Genomic DNA, 17,637 nt, shown 5'->3' with positions numbered 1-17,637 from the left:
ATTGAGGCCATTATTTGTTTAAACTCACTTATCCAAATCAAGCCTACCCTTTTCAATTACCCTTGTTAACCACTTTGAGCTTTTAAAACCACATTTGTTCTATATTTCACCACATTACTAACCTTAAGCTGAAAAACAATTGCATATCCCAAATTGAATCTTTGGTTAGCTTAAGATAGAATTGTGTGTGCTAGTTAAGTATGGGAAATTGTGGGAACAAAAGTTGTTAAGGGAATGTGTCATGAAAATTTAAAGGAAATTTGGATACCCGCTCATGTGAAAATATAAGAATGAAAAATCTATGTGCATTGATAAGCTTTATTTATTTATTTAAAAAAAATAAAAAAATAAAAAAAATAAAAAAAACATAAAAAAAAATCAATCAATAAATAAGGGGACAAAATGACCCCAATGTTAAATTCAGAATTCAAAGATCAATGCACATATGATAAAATTAAAATACAAGGTTGAAACATGAGTATGGGTTGAAAAAGGGAATTATGGGTAGCTAGGCATGAATTTAAAAGTATATAGAATATATGTATATTAGGTGAGAGCTTAGGTTAATTAAAGATTCAATTTATAAAGCTCACTTAGCCATACGTATATCCTTACCTGCACCTTGGCCCCATTACAACCCTCAAAAGACCTCATGATGTTTGCATTGGTATATTAACTGTTGTTGATTGGTTAGGAGAAAAACAAAAGTTAGAAAGCATGACTAGAGAAGAATAGAGTGATTACCCTATACACTAGAGATTAGAGCATACATACTTTATCAGTGAGTGTTCAATGCTTGAATTTTCATGTTTCCGGCCTTCATAAGCTATCTTCTTGCACTTTTATCAGTTTTATTACATGATGATAGAATTAGTGGAATTTGATTTGTAATTGTTTTGAAGGGCTTATCTACTTTTGATCAAGTGGATAATAATCATATAGTTGCATTTATTTATATATGTAGGATTGCATTGCATTTCATGAGTTTCTGCATGTTCATACTTATTTCCTTGTCTCCTTTAATTTAGCATGAGGACATGCTAATGTTTAAGTGTGGGGAGGTTGATAAACCACTATTTTATAGTTTATATTGTGTTTAATTGTGTGGTTTTGTCGTGATCCTTACCCACTTATTCATCAATTTAGCATGCATTTAGATTTCCTTCCTGAATTTATTACATGTTTGAAAATTGCTTCCTAGAGACTTTAATTATTTAATTTCAATTCTCCTTTATTCCATTCGATGTCGTAATCTGTGTGTCAAGTGTTTCAGGCTTCATAGGGCATGAATGAGACGGAGATTGGAGAGGAAGCTAGCAAAAATGGAAGGAACACAAGAATTTGAGGAGATAACCAGCGAAAAGTGACGCGGTCGCATGGCTCACGCGACCGCACGAAGGAGCGCAAATCGCAGTGACGCGGCCGCATGGCTTGCGCGGCCGCGCGGATTGGAAAGCACAAGCAACGCGGTAGCGTGGACGACGCGAACGCGTGAAGAGGAAAAGCGCCAGCGACGCGTCCGCATGGACGACGCGATCGCGTGACATGCGCGATCTGCATAAACTGCAGAATCTGAAACCAGCGACTTTGGACCCTATTTCGGCCCAGTTTTTGGCCCGGAACAGCAGACTAGAGTCAGAGAATATGCAGAAACACAGAGACATTCATTGAGTAGTTTTAGATCTAGTTTTTCACTCTCTTAGATTTTTCTCTCTAGTTTTTAGAATTTTAATTTTCAATTGATCTTAGCATTGGAACATTGAGAAGAGTTATTTTCCTCATCAAGACTTCATCACTCTAGTTTGTTCTCTTAACTTGGTTTTATTCTTCCATGTTCTTTGTTATGTTCAATTTTGTCGTTCAGATACTTTTATGATTAATTAATGCAAGGATTATTTCTTTTTAATTTAATTTCCATTCCAATAATCATGTCTTCTTTTAATTCCCTTTCATGTGCCATGGATTCTTTATTTACAATGCGTGAGTAGCTTCATTACTTGATGGGGAGTTGATTAAAGGGAACTCTTGAGTTGGAAGGATTGAAAGAAAAATTTGTAATTGGGTTAAATGTTGGATTGCTATCCTGTCACCGACGCCAATCCCTTTAAACTAAGTGGGTTGCAACTTGTGAACAGATTTGGCATTTCCACTTGTTTGACTTTCTCTTACCTAGTAAGGGATAACCAAACAGAACAACTATTAATTATAAATTAATCTTACAATCACACCATCAATGATAGAGATTCTAACCAATCAATTCCCAGTCAAGGCCTTTCATTTTTATTATTTAAAATTCCTCAATTTAAATCCCAATTTACTTAGCTCAACTCTTTTTGGAATATCTGATTAATAATACAGCACACTTTTCTGCAACTCGTTGGGAGACGACCTGGGACTTAAAACTCCCAGTAATTTTAATTTAAACTTTCAGTGACATATTTTTAAATTGATAGGCAGATTTTCGGTGAGTTAAGAACTATACTTGCAATGTAACCAATTTAATAAATTTTTAATTCACCAGCTTTTGCATTTCCATCACCCTTCTAAATTCTTCTTTGAATCTTTTAGGTTATGCTTTGATGGCCTGCAAATATCTAATCTCTTCATCTCTTAGAGTGATAGCCTTCCATTCTTCCCATCTCACATTCTTTGTTACTCTTCTTGGGTTTTTCTCAATGTCACTTGAAAAACTGTCAGTGAATTTGAGGATTTGTTGAGAAAGCTACCCTACTTGAGATTCAAGTCTATTAATGGTATCTGTCTGGTTCTTAATATTAGACCGTACTTCCTCTTTGAATGCTCTATTGTCTTGAGACTCCTTGCAAAGTTCTCCAAGCATAGCCTCAATTCGGGATAGTCTATTGGTGCACGAAATTGCAATAACACTTTTGCAATCCCGCACAACTAACCAGCAAGTGCACTGGGTCGTCCAAGTAATACCTTGCGTGAGCAAGGGTCGATCCCACGGAGATTGTCGGCTTGAAGCAAGCTATGGTTATCTTGTAAATCTTAGTCAGGATAGCAGAAATTATCAGGATTGTTTGTGAAAAGCAAAAGAACATGAAATGGTTACTTATTTTGCAGTAATGGAGAATAGGTTGAGGTTTGGAGATGCTCCATCTTCTGAATCTCTGCTTTCCTACTGTCTTCTTCTTCAGTCACGCAAGTCTCCTTCCATGGCAAGCTGTGTGTAGGGTTTCACCATTGTCAGTGGCTACCTCCCATCCTCTCATTGGAACGATTCCTAATGCCCTGTCACGGCACGGCATTCCATCTGTCGGTTCTCAATCAGACCGGAGTAGAATCCAGTGATTCTTTTGGCGTCTGTCACTAACGCCCCGCCTTCAGGAGATTGAAGCACGTCACAGTCATTCAGTCATTGAATCCTACTCAGAATACCACAGACAAGGTTTAGACCTTCCGGATTCTCTTGAATGCCGCCATCAGTCTAGCTTATACCACGAAGATTCCGATTAAAGAATCTAAGAGATAACTACTTAATCTAAGGTAGAACGGAGGTGGTTGTCAGTCACACGTTCATGGTTGAGAATGATGATGATTGTCACAGATCATCACATTCATCCGGATTAAGAACAAGTATTATCTTAGAATGGAAGCAAGCATGATTGAATGAGAAACAGTAGTAATTGCATTAATCCATCATGACACAGCAGAGCTCCTCACCCCCAACCATGGGGTTTAGAGACTCATGCTGTGGAAGAAAAGGTGTACAATGTCATAAGGTCGCATTCCGTACTGATTACAAAGTCAAAAGGTCCTATAAGTAGTAAACTAGTATCCTAAGGTTTACAGAAATGAGTAAATGACAGAAAAATCCACTTCCGGACCCACTTGGTGTGTGCTTGGGCTGAGCATTGAAGCTTTTATGTGTAGAGACGTTTTCTGGAGTTAAACGCCAGTTCTCATGCCAGTTTGGGCGTTTAACTCCAAGTTTATGCCAGTTCCGGCGTTTAACGCTGGAATTTCTGAGGCCGGTTTGCTACGCAGGTTTGGGCCATCAAATCTTGGGCAAAGTATGGACTATTATATATTGCTGGAAAGCCCTGGATGTCTACTTTCCAACGCCGTTGAGATCGCGCCAATTGGGCTTCTGTAGCTCCAGAAAATCCGCTTCGAGTGCAGGGAGGTCAGAATCCAACAGCATCTGCAGTCCTTTTCAGTCTCTGGATCAGATTTTTGCTCAGAACCTTCAATTTCAGTCAGAAAATACCTGAAATCACAGAAAAACACACAAACTCATAGTAAAGTCCAGAAAAGTGAATTTTAATTAAAAACTAATAAAAATATACTAAAAACTAACTAAAAGATACTAAAAACATACTAAAAACAATGCCAAAAAGCGTACAAATTATCCGCTCATCACAACACCAAACTTAAATTGTTGCTTGTCCCCAAGCAACTGAAAATCAAAATAGGATAAAAAGAAGAGAATATACTATAGATTCCAAAATATCAAAGAAACATAGTTCCAATTAGATGAGCGGGACTAGTAGCTTTTTGCCTCCGAACAGTTTTGGCATCTCACTCTATCCTTCGAAGTTCAGAATGATTGGCATCTATGAGAACTCAGAACTCAGATAATGTTATTGATTCTCCTAGTTAAGTACAATGATTCTTGAACATAGCTAATATATGAGTCTTGGCTGTGGCCCAAAGCACTCTGTCTTCCAGTATTACCACCGGATACACACATGCCACAGACACATAATTGGGTGAACCTTTTCAGATTGTGACTCAGCTTTGCTAAAGTCCCCAATTAGAGGTGTCCAGGGTTCTTAAGCACACTCTTGTTGCCTTGGATCACAACTCTATTTCTTTTCTTTTTCTTTTTCTTTTCTCTTTTTTTTTTCTCGAAAATTTTTTTTTTTTGTATTCACTGCTTTTTCTTGCTTCAAGAATCAATTTGATGATTTTTCAGATCCTCAATAACAGTTCTCTTTCTCCTCATTCTTTCAAGAGCCAACAAATTTAACATTCTTAAAAACAACAAATTCAAGAGACATATGCACTATTCAAGCATTCATTCAGAAAACAAAAAGTATTGTCACCACATCAAACTAATTCAACTAGTTTCAGAGATAAATTTTGAAACCCTGTACTTCTTGTTCTTTTGTGATTAAAGCATTTTTCTTTTAAGAGAGGTGACGGATTCATAGGACATTCATAACTTTAAGGCATAACTTTAATTTTATTAATTATGAATTAAAAACAAGACTCAAAAATAGATATAGAATGAGACTAGAAAAACGAAAAATAAAAACAAAATAAAGGAAAATAAAAAAAAAACGAAAAACAGAGGCTCCTAATGATAGAGGTTTTCACAGAGTTAGGACTCAACAACCTTGATTTTGAGAAGTGGATGCTCCCTCAGCTTGAGAGGAGAGCTTTTGGCGTTTCAACTCTTGGAGTTCACGCCCCTGCTTCTCTTGTTCCTTCAGCAATTTGCAGAGCATGCAGTTCTGATTCTGCTGTTCTTCCTTCAGTTGCTCCATAGTCTCTTGCAGCTTGTTAATAGATGCTTCTAGGCTGGACCAGTAGTCAATTCTTGGGAATTCAGGGAGGAATTCCTGCGCCCTCCTCTTGATGGAGTTGTCTTGCACTTGTCCTTCCATTGACTTCTTGGTGATTGGGTGTTCAATGGGTATGAACTCATCTACTCCCATCTTCACCCCAGCCTCTTTACAGAGCAAGGAAATCAAGCTTGGGTAAGCCAGTTTGGCCTCAGTGGAATTCTTATTTGCAATGGTGTAGATCTCACAAGCAATCACATGATGAACCTCCACTTCTTTTCCAAGCATAATGCAGTGAATCATCACTGCTCTCTTGATGGTGACCTCCGAACGGTTGCTAGTGGGCAATATGAAACGCCCAATAAAGTCTAGCCAACCTCTTGCAATTGGCTTGAGGTCTCCCCTCTTGAGTTAGTTTGGGACACCCTTTGAATTGGTTATCCACTTAGTCCCAGGGAGGCAGATGTCCTCTAGAACTTGATCCAACCCTTTATCTACTCTCACCATCCTCCTATTGAAGGAATCAGGATCATCTTGTAGTTGAGGTAGTTTGAAGATTTCTCTTATTTTGTCCAGATGGAAGTACATAACTTTCCCTCTGACCATGGTTCTGTGGGTATGGTAAGCGGTTCCAGTCATTCTTTGCTTATCTGTTAGCCACAGATTTGAGTAGAATTCCTGAACCATGTTCCTTCCAACCTTTGTCTCAGGATTGGTCAGAACTTCCCAACCTCTGTTTCGAATTTGCTCTTGGATCTCTGGATATTCATCTTCTTTCAGATCAAATTTAACTTCCGGGATCACTGACCTCAGACCCATTATTTTGTGATAATGGTCTTCATGTTCTTTGGTTAAGAACTTCTCTTCATTCCAAAGATTCTTTGGATTAGTCTCTTTCTTTCCTCTTGAGTTGGTTTGTTTTCCCTTGGGAGCCATGATCTTGATAGATCTTAGCTTAGTGATCACGGAAAAGCACACCAAACTTAGAGGTTTTGCTTGTCCTCAAGCAAAAAGAAAAGAAAGAAAAGAAAGAAGAGAAGAGAGAGAGAGAGAGAGAGGAAATTCGAATGGTGTGAGGAAGGAGGGGTGAGGGACGTTCATTTATAGAGTGGGGGGAGGAGAATTTCTAAAACAAAAGAGAGATTTGAAAGGAAATTTGAAAAGATTTTGAAAAAAATTTGAGAAAAGGGTGAGTTTTTTAAGAAGATTTGAGATTATTTTGAAATAGATTTGAAGAATGGTTTTGATTTGTGAAGATTTGTAAGTGAATGATGAAAGGTTGAAGTGCATTTATGTAGAAGATTATGGGTAAAAAGAGGAAAGTTTGAAAAAATTTGAGTTGAAAACAAAAATGTGGTCCCCCCACCTTTCTGGCGTTAAACGCCCAGAATGGCACCCATTCTGGCGTTTAACGCCCACTTGGCACCCTTTTTGGGCGTTTAACGCCCAGCCAGGTACCCTGGCTGGCGTTAAACGCCAGAAAACCTTCCTCACTGGGCGTTTTTCTGAACGCCCAGTGATGCTGCACACCTGGCGTTAAACGCCCAGAATGGTACCCATTCTGGTGTTTAACGCCCAAAATGGTACCATTACTGGCGTTAAACGCCCAGAATGGTACCCATTCTGGCGTTTAACGCCCAAAATGCACCTTACTGGCGTTTTTTCGCCAGTAAGCTCATTTTCTCTGCTTTTTGAGCTGAATCCTTCTGTAACTCTGTGAATTCCTTCATTTTTTGATATTTGCCTCTGTAAGAACAAATCATACAACCTACTAATGACTGGGTTGCCTCCCAGTAAGCGCTTCTTTACTGTCTTTAGCTGGACTTTCACTGAGAATCACTCTAGTCTCAGTTTGAGCACTCCTGCTCAAAGTTTCCTTCAAGATAATGTTTGATTCTCTGTCCATTAACAATGAACTTCTTATCAGAATCAATATCCTGAAGCTCAACATATCCATATGGTGACACTCCTGTAATCACATATGGACCCCCCCAACGGGATTTGAGTTTTCTCGGAAACAGTTTGAGCCTAGAGTTGAAGAGCAGAACTTTTTGTCCTGGCTCAAAGACTCTGGTTGACAATTTCCTGTCATGCCATTTCTTTGCCTTTTCCTTATAAATTTTTGCATTCTCAAAGGCATTGAGTCTGAACTCCTCTAGCTCATTCAGCTGTAGCAGTCTTTTTTCACCAGCTAACTGTGCATTCATGTTTAGGAATCTGGTTGCCCAGTAGGCTTTATGTTCCAGTTCCACAGGCAAATGGCAGGCCTTCCCATACACCAATTGGTATGGAGAGGTGCCTATAGGAGTCTTGAATGCTGTTCTGTATGCCCACAGAGCATCATCCAAGCTCTTTGCCCAATCCTTTCTTCGGGCCATTACAGTCCGTTCTAGGATTCTTTTTAGTTCTCTATTAGAGACCTCTGCTTGCCCATTTGTCTGTGGATGATACGGAGTTGCCACTTTGTGGCTAATTCCATATCTGACCATAGCAGAGTATAGTTGTTTATTGCAGAAATGAGTGCCCCCATCACTGATTAGCACTCTGGGAACGCCAAATCTGCTGAAAATGTTCTTCTGGAGGAATTTCAGTACGGTCTTAGTATCATTAGTGGGTGTAGCAATTGCTTCTACCCACTTAGATACATAGTCTACTGCCACCAGAATGTAAGTGTTTGAGTATGATGGTGGGAATGGCCCCATGAAGTCAATTCCCCATACATCAAACAGCTCTATCTCTAATATCCCTTGTTGAGGCATGGCATATCCATGAGGCAGGTTACCAGCTCTTTGGCAACTGTCACAGTTACGCACAAACTCTCGGGAATCTTTATAGAGAGTAGGCCAGTAGAAGCCACATTGGAGGACTTTAGTGGCTGTTCGCTCACTTCCAAAATGTCCTCCATACTGTGATCCATGGCAGTGCCATAGGATCCTCTGTGCTTCTTCTCTGGGTACACACCTGCGGATCACTCCGTCAGCACATCTCTTAAAGAGATATGGTTCATCCCAAAGGTAGTACTTGGCATCTGAAATTAATTTCTTTCTCTGCATGTAACTGTACTCTTTGGGTATGAACCTCACAGCTTTATAGTTTGCAATGTCTGCAAACCATGGAGCTTCCTGAATGGCAAATAATTGCTCATCTGGGAAAGTCTCAGAAATCTCAGTAGAAGGGAGGGACGCCCCAACTACTGGCTCTATTCTGGACAGATGATCAGCTACCTGATTCTCTGTCCCTTTTCTGTCTCTTATTTCTATATCAAACTCTTGCAGAAGCAACACCCATCTGATAAGCCTGGGTTTTGAATCCTGCTTTGTGAGTAAGTATTTAAGAGCAGCATGGTCAGTGTACACAATCACTTTGGATCCTACTAGGTAGGATCTAAACTTGTCAATGGCATAAACCACTGCAAGTAATTCTTTTTCTGTGGTTGTGTAATTCTTCTGTGCATCATTTAGAACACGGCTGGCATAATAAATGACATGCAGATGTTTATTATGCCTCTGTCCCAACACTGCACCAATGGCATGATCACTGGCATCACACATTAATTCAAATGGTAATGCCCAATCTGGTGCAGAGATAACTGGTGCTGTGACCAGCTTAGCTTTCAGGGTCTCAAATGCCTGCAGACACTCAATATCAAAGATAAATGGAGTGTCAGCAGCTAGCAGATTACTCAGAGGTTTGGCAATTTTCGAAAAATCCTTGATAAACCTTCTGTAAAATCCTGCATGTCCCAGAAAGCTTCTGATTGCCTTAACATTGGCAGGTGGTGGTAATTTTTCAATTACCTCTACCTTTGCCTTATCCACCTCTATTCCCCTGCTTGAAATTTTGTGCCCAAGGACAATTCCTTCAGTCACCATAAAGTGACATTTCTCCCAGTTTAAAACCAGGTTAGTCTCTTGGCATCTTTTCAGGACAAGTGATAGGTGGTTAAGACAGGAGCTGAATGAGTCTCCATATACTGAAAAGTCATCCATGAAGACTTCCAGAAATTTCTCTACCATATCTGAAAAGATAGAGAGCATGCACCTCTGAAAGGTTGCAGGTGCATTGCACAGACCAAAAGGCATTCTCCTATAGGCAAACACGCCTGAAGGGCAGGTGAATGCTGTTTTCTCTTGGTCCTGAGGGTCTACTGCAATTTGGTTGTAGCCTGAATAGCCATCCAAAAAGCAGTAATAATCATGGCCAGCTAGTCTTTCTAGCATTTGGTCTATGAATGGTAAAGGAAAATGATCCTTTCTGGTGGCTGTATTGAGCCTTCTGTAGTCAATACACATGCGCCACCCTGTGACTGTCCTTGTGGGAACCAGTTCATTTTTTTCATTATGAACCACTGTCATGCCTTCCTTTTTGGGAACAACTTGGACAGGGCTCACCCAGGGGCTATCAGAAATAGGATAAATGATCCCAGCCTCTAGTAATTTAGTGACCTCTTTCTGCACCACCTCCTTCATGGCTGGATTTAGCCTCCTCTGTGGTTGAACCACTGGTTTGGCATTATCCTCCAACAGGATCTTGTGCATGCATCTAGCTGGGCTAATGCCCTTAAGATCACTTATGGACCACCCAAGAGCTGTCTTGTGTGTCCTTAGCACTTGAATCAGTGCTTCCTCTTCCTGTGAATTTAAAGCAGAGCTTATAATCACTGGAAAAGTGTCACCCTCTCCCAGAAATGCATATTTCAAGGATGATGGTAATGGTTTGAGTTCAGGCTTGGGAGGCTTATCCTCCTCCTGAGGAATTTTCGAAAATTCCTTTACTTCCTCTAGTTCTTCTTGATCAGGTTGAGCATCTTTGAAGATGTCCTCAAGCTCTGATTCTAGGCTTTCAGCCATATTGATCTCTTCTACCAGAGAATCAATAATGTCAACGTCCATGCAGTCTTCTGGTGTGTCTGGATGCTGCATAGCTTTCACAGCATTCAACTTGAACTCATCCTCATTGACTCTCAGGGTTACTTCCCCTTTATGTACATCAATGAGAGTTCGTCCAGTTGCTAGGAAAGGTCTTCCTAGAATGAGAGTTGCACTTTTGTGCTCCTCCATTTCCAGCACCACAAAGTCAGTTGGAAAGGCAAATGGCCCAACCTTGACAATCATGTCCTCTATTATGCCTGATGGGTGTTTAATGGAACCATCAGCAAGTTGGAGGCATATCCTGGTTGGTTTGACTTCTCCAGTCAACCCAAGCTTTCTGATAGTGGATGCAGGTATTAGATTGATGCTTGCTCCAAGATCACATAGGGCTATCTTGGTGCAGGCGCCTTCTAATGTGCAGGGTATCATAAAGCTTCCAGGATCTTGAAGCTTTTCTGGTAAGCTTTTCAAAATGACTGCACTGCATTCTTCAGTGAGAAACACTTTTTCAGTTTCTCTCCAATTCTTCTTATGGTTTAAGATCTCTTTCATGAACTTAGCATAAGAGGGTATTTGCTCAAGTGCCTCTGCAAACGGAATCTTTATTTCAAGAGTCCTTAGATAGTCTGCAAAGCGGGCAAATTGCTTATCCTGTTCCGCTTTGCGGAGTTTCTGAGGATAAGGCATCTTGGCTTGATATTCTTCAACCTTAGATGCTGCAGGTTTATTCCTTACAGAAATGGTTGAAGAGGCCTTGTTAGGGGGATAATCATCAGAACTCTCAGGTGCCTGATTCTCCTTGGGCGTTTGAACGCCAGGAGTGGATGAAGTTTGGGCGTTAAACGCCAACTTCTCCCCCTTTTCTGGCGTTTGAACGCCAGAACTGGGCAGGGAATGGGCGTTTAACGCCAGCTTTCCTCCCTGTTCTGGCGTTTGAACGCCAGTATTGGGCAAGGAATGGGCGTTTAACGCCAACTTTCCTTCCCTTTCTGGCGTTTGAACGCCAATAATATTCCTCTCTGGGCTCTTACTGTCCTCAGAGGGATTTTGAACAGTGGCTTGGTCATCCTCTGTCAATTGTTCCTTAATTGACTTCTTGCTCTTTTGAGCAGTGGCATTCAGTGTTTTCCCACTCCTCAGTTGAACTGCTTGACATTCTTCTGTTATTTGTTTAGATATTTGCTGTTTTGCTTGATTCAACTGCAGTTCTATGCTCTTGTTAGCAACCTTAGTATCATGGAGCATTTCTTTAAATTCTGCTAACTGTTCTGTCATCAGGAGCAATTGTTGATTAAGCTCATTCATCTGTTCTTGAGGATCAGGATCATTGACTACTGCCATGACCTCTTCTTGTGGAACGAATTCCTTGCTAGAATATAAGTATTGGTTTCTAGCAACAATGTCTATAAGCTCTTGAGCTTCTTCAATTGTCTTTCTCATGTGTATAGATCCACCAGCTGAGTGGTCTAAAGACATCTGAGCTTTTTCTGTAAGCCCATAGTAGAAGATGTCTAACTGTACCCACTCTGAAAACATTTCAGAGGGGCATTTTCTGAGCATACCTCTAAACCTCTCCCAGGCATCATAAAGGGATTCATTATCCTCTTGTTTAAAGCCTTGGATGTCCAGCCTTAGCTGTGTCATCCTTTTTGGAGGGTAAAAATGATTCAGGAATTTTTCTGATAACTGTTTCCATGTCTTTATGCTTGCTGTAGGTTGGTTATTCAACCACCTTTTTGCTTGATCTTTTACAGCAAATGGAAACAGTAACAGTCTGTAGACATCCTGATCTACCTCTTTATCATGTATTGTGTCAGCAATTTGTAAGAACTGTGCCAGAAACTCAGTAGGTTCTTCCTCTGGAAGACCGGAATACTGGCAATTTTGCTGCACTATGATAATGAGTTGAGGGTTTAGCTCAAAGCTGCTTGCTTTGATGGGAGGTACACAGATGCTACTCCCATATGCAGCTGTACTGGGGTTGGCATAGGACCCCAGAGTCCTTCTGGACTGGTTAATTCCACTTAAGTCCATAATGGACAAAAGGGAAATGATAATAATTGCAAAGAGATAAATTTTGTTTTTTTTTTTTTTTGAAATAACGAAAAATAAAAATAAAAACAAAAAGGAAATTTAAAATAAAAATTCGAAAATCAAAAGGAAAATAAAATAAGATTTCGAAAATTAGAAAGAAAATAAGATCAAAGCAAATTGAGAACTGAATCAATTAGTTAATTAAAAAGATTTTGAAAACAGCAATTAAGAAGATGTGATTGAAAAGTTTTTATGAAAAAGATTTGATTTTTTAAAAAGAGGAAAGAGAAAAACACAAAATGACACCAAACTTAAAATTTTAGAAAATCAAACACTATTTTTTTCGAAAATTTTAAAGGAAGAACACAAAGAGGACACCAAACTTAGAACTTTTATGAATCAAAAAGGGACTAAGAACATGCAAAAATCGAAAATCAAAAAGAAAAACAAAAGCATGCAAATGACACCAAACTTAAAATATGAAACTAGACTCAACTAAAAGACTCTAAACCAACAAAAATAAAACAGTCCTAATCTAAGCAACAAGACAAACCGTCAGTTGTCCAAACTCGAACAATCCCCGGCAACGGCGCCAAAAACTTGGTGCACGAAATTGCAATAACACTTTTGCAATCCCGCACAACTAACCAGCAAGTGCACTGGGTCGTCCAAGTAATACCTTGCGTGAGCAAGGGTCGATCCCACGGAGATTGTCGGCTTGAAGCAAGCTATGGTTATCTTGTAAATCTTAGTCAGGATAGCAGAAATTATCAGGATTGTTTGTGAAAAGCAAAAGAACATGAAATGGTTACTTGTTTTGCAGTAATGGAGAATAGGTTGAGGTTTGGAGATGCTCCATCTTCTGAATCTCTGCTTTCCTACTGTCTTCTTCTTCAGTCACGCAAGTCTCCTTCCATGGCAAGCTGTGTGTAGGGTTTCACCATTGTCAGTGGCTACCTCCCATCCTCTCATTGGAACGATTCCTAATGCCCTGTCACGGCACGACATTCCATCTGTCGGTTCTCAATCAGACCGGAGTAGAATCCAGTGATTCTTTTGGCGTCTGTCACTAACGCCCCGCCTTCAGGAGATTGAAGCACGTCACAGTCATTCAGTCATTGAATCCTACTCAGAATACCACAGACAAGGTTTAGACCTTCCGGATTCTCTTGAATGCCGCCATCAGTCTAGCTTATACCACGAAGATTCCGATTAAAAAATCTAAGAGATAACTACTTAATCTAAGGTAGAACGGAGGTGGTTTTCAGTCACACGTTCATGGTTGAGAATGATGATGATTGTCACAGATCATCACATTCATCCGGATTAAGAACAAGTATTATCTTAGAATGGAAGCAAGCATGATTGAATGAGAAACAGTAGTAATTGCATTAATCCATCATGACACAGCAGAGCTCCTCACCCCCAACCATGGGGTTTAGAGACTCATGCTGTGGAAGAAAAGGTGTACAATGTCATAAGGTCGCATTCCGTACTGATTACAAAGTCAAAGGTCCTATAAGTAGTAAACTAGTATCCTAAGGTTTACAGAAATGAGTAAATGACAGAAAAATCCACTTCCGGACCCACTTGGTGTGTGCTTGGGCTGAGCATTGAAGCTTTTATGTGTAGAGACGTTTTCTGGAGTTAAACGCCAGTTCTCATGCCAGTTTGGGCGTTTAACTCCAAGTTTATGCCAGTTCCGGCGTTTAACGCTGGAATTTCTGAGGCCGGTTTGCTACGCAGGTTTGGGCCATCAAATCTTGGGCAAAGTATGGACTATTATATATTGCTGGAAAGCCCTGGATGTCTACTTTCCAACGCCGTTGAGAGCGCGCCAATTGGGCTTCTGTAGCTCCAGAAAATCCGCTTCGAGTGCAGGGAGGTCAGAATCCAACAGCATCTGCAGTCCTTTTCAGTCTCTGGATCAGATTTTTGCTCAGAACCTTCAATTTCAGTCAGAAAATACCTGAAATCACAGAAAAACACACAAACTCATAGTAAAGTCCAGAAAAGTGAATTTTAATTAAAAACTAATAAAGATATACTAAAAACTAACTAAAAGATACTAAAAACATACTAAAAACAATGCCAAAAAGCATACAAATTATCCGCTCATCATCTATCCTCAGATGGTGATGATAGGTTAGAATTTGGAGGTTGAAGATGGTTGTTTTGTGTTTGATATGGAGGTTGGTAGGAGTTGCTGTATGGGGGTCGGTATGATCTTTGGCTGGTTTGTTGGTAGGTGGAGTTGTTGTAATGGTTGAAGTTGTGAGGTCTATGATCTTGGTTCTAGTTTTGTTGGTTTCCCTATCCAAAGTTTGGGTGGTTCTTCCAACCAGGATCATACGTTTTTGAGTGTGGATCATAAGGTTTTCTTGAGGAGTTTCCAACATAATTGGCTTGCTCCCAATCATCTCATTCCTCTACATTCAACTCTTCTTGAGCTGGTGGTTAAGTATTAATTGCTGCAACTTGGTTCCTCTCCATCTGCTTGGTGAGGTCTGCCAATTGCTTGGTAATCAACTTGTTTTGAGCTAGTATTGCATCCATGTGATTCAATTTCATCACCCCTCTATTGGTGCTTTTATCAGAGGCATAGAAGTATTCATTGTTGGCTACAGTTTCTATGACATCTATAGCCTCTTCAATTGTCTTCTTCTTGTTGAGAGAGCCTTTTAAAGATTGATCTAAGGCTTTCTTTGATTCTTGTGACAGACCTTCATAGAAAATATGCAGCTGTACCCATTCATTGAACATGTCTGGAGGGAACTTTCTTGTCAATTCCTTGTATCTCTCCCAAGCTTCATAGAGAGTTTTACCATCTTTTTGTTTGAATGTTTGTACCTCAGCCCTCAACCTGTTAACTCTTTGGTGAGGGTAAAATCTTGCTAGGAATTTATTCACCATATCTTCCCATGGTCAAACTCTCCTTAGGAAAGGACTCTAGCCACTTTGATGCTTTATCCCTGAGAGAAAAAGGGAAACAGAAGCAATTTATAGGTATCAGGATGAACACTATTAGACTTCACAGTATCACATATTCTCAAGAATGTGGTCAGATGTTGGTTGGGATCTTCTTGGGTACTTCCTCCAAATGAGCAATTATTTTGAATAAGGGTGATGAGGTGTGGTTTTAGCTCAAAGTTATTGGCATAAATGCTTGGCTTCAGGATGCTGCTCCCACAGTTCCTAGGATTGGGATTAATATAGGAGCCTAATACCCTTTTCTCCTGCCCAGCATGATTGCCAGCACCCTCTCTAACATGATTGTGAACTCTTTCCTCCATAGAAATGTCTAGATCTTCTTTCAACTCTTCTTCACCAACTATGCCTTTACCTCTTGCTTCTGTCCTTAGGCTAAGGAAGGTCCTCTCAAGTTCACTATCAAAAGAAGTTGAGGCTCCTCTTCTTCTATCTGTCACACACTCAGCAAACGACAAGCAGACAGCAAATGGAGAAGTCACGTCTAGTTAAGAGTGGTTAGTGCAATTTATCAAATAGTTAGTGAATTAGTGTGCTAGAAAGTAAATAAAAAAGGTAAAACAGCTTAAATTGCAGAGAATAGCAATAAACAAACTGAAATAAAAACTAATTAACAAAAGAAAAGAAAAGTGTCCAATCTAGTTATCCTCCAATTTAATCATTGTCAATGCATAATCAATCCCCGGCAACGGCGCCATAAACTTGATGCACGAAAATCTGTCTCTCAACAAATTTCCCTCGGCAAGTATACTGAATTGTCATCTAGTAAAAACTCACAATAGAGTGAGGTTGAATCCTACAAGGACTTATTGGTTGAGCAACTTTAATTAGAGGAGTGTTCTTGTTGAACTAAGCCAAATTGAATTGAGAATTGCAGAAATTCAAATGGCGAAAAGCGTAAATTGTAAGGAATGTAAATAACTAAAATTAAACTGCAGAATGTAAAGAGCAGAAATTAAATTGCAGAAACTTAAATGGGAATGGGGATGATTAAGCATAAATGTAAACAACAGAAATTAAAGAATGGGAAAGATCAGAAGTGGGGAAGCTCATTGGGCTTAGGAGATATTGCATTCTCTAGATTAAGTTCATTCTCATCTCTTTCTCAATCAATGTATTCATTGATCTCTTGGCAATCATAGGTGATTGGATCCCAATGTCTTGGTAATCCAATCTCTTTAAGCTTGAACAATTGCCCAATTTCTTGATCTAATTGCTCATGGGAAGAGATGAAGTACGATCACTGATTATACCACATGTTTTTCTAGATCAAAGTATTGGTAGGTGGTGTGCGAAATTGTGATCACTACTTTTCACAAATCAATTAATCCCTAGTAATGGCCCCAAAAACTTGGTGCTCAATACCATGGCATACACAACTTTGCACAACTAACCAGCAAGTGCACTGGGTCGTCCAAGTAATAAACCTTACGCGAGTAAGGGTCGATCCCACGGAGATTGTTGGTATGAAGCAAGCTATGGTCACCTTGTAAATCTTAGTCAGGCAGACTCAAATGGGTGTAGATGATATATGAATAAAACATAAAGATAAAGATAGAGATACTTATGCATATCATTGATGAGAGCTTCAGATAAGCGTATGAAGATGCCTTCCCTTCCGTCTCTCTGCTTTCCTACTGTCTTCATCCAATCCTTCTTACTCCTTTCCATGGCAAGCTTATGCAAGGGTTTCACCGTTGTCAGTGGCTACCTCCCATCCTCTCAGTGGAAATGTTCAACGCACCCTGTCACGGCACGGCTATCCATCTGTCAGTTCTCGATCAGGCCGGAATAGAATCCATTGATTCTTTTGCGTCTGTCACTAACGCCCCGCCCTCAGGAGTTTGAAGCACGTCACAGTCATTCAATCATTGAATCCTACTCAGAATACCACAGACAAGGTTAGACCTTCCGGATTCTCTTGAATGCCGCCATCAGTTCTTGCCTATACCACGAAGACTCTGATCTCGCGGAATGGCTGGCTCGTTTGTCAGGCGAGCACTCGGTTGTCAGGCGATCAACCATGCATCGTGTGTCAGGAATCCAAGAGATATTCACTCAATCTAAGGTAGAACGGAGGTGGTTGTCAGTCACACGTTCATAGGTGAGAATGATGATGAGTGTCACGGATCATCACATTCATCAAGTTGAAGAACAAGTGATATCTTGGACAAAGAACAAGCGGAATTGAATAGAAGAACAATAGTAATTGC

This window comes from Arachis stenosperma, chromosome 1 (assembly GCF_014773155.1).
Source record: "Arachis stenosperma cultivar V10309 chromosome 1, arast.V10309.gnm1.PFL2, whole genome shotgun sequence".
Taxonomy (NCBI): Eukaryota; Viridiplantae; Streptophyta; class Magnoliopsida; order Fabales; family Fabaceae; genus Arachis; species Arachis stenosperma.
Note: the sequence above shows the minus strand (reverse complement) of the source record.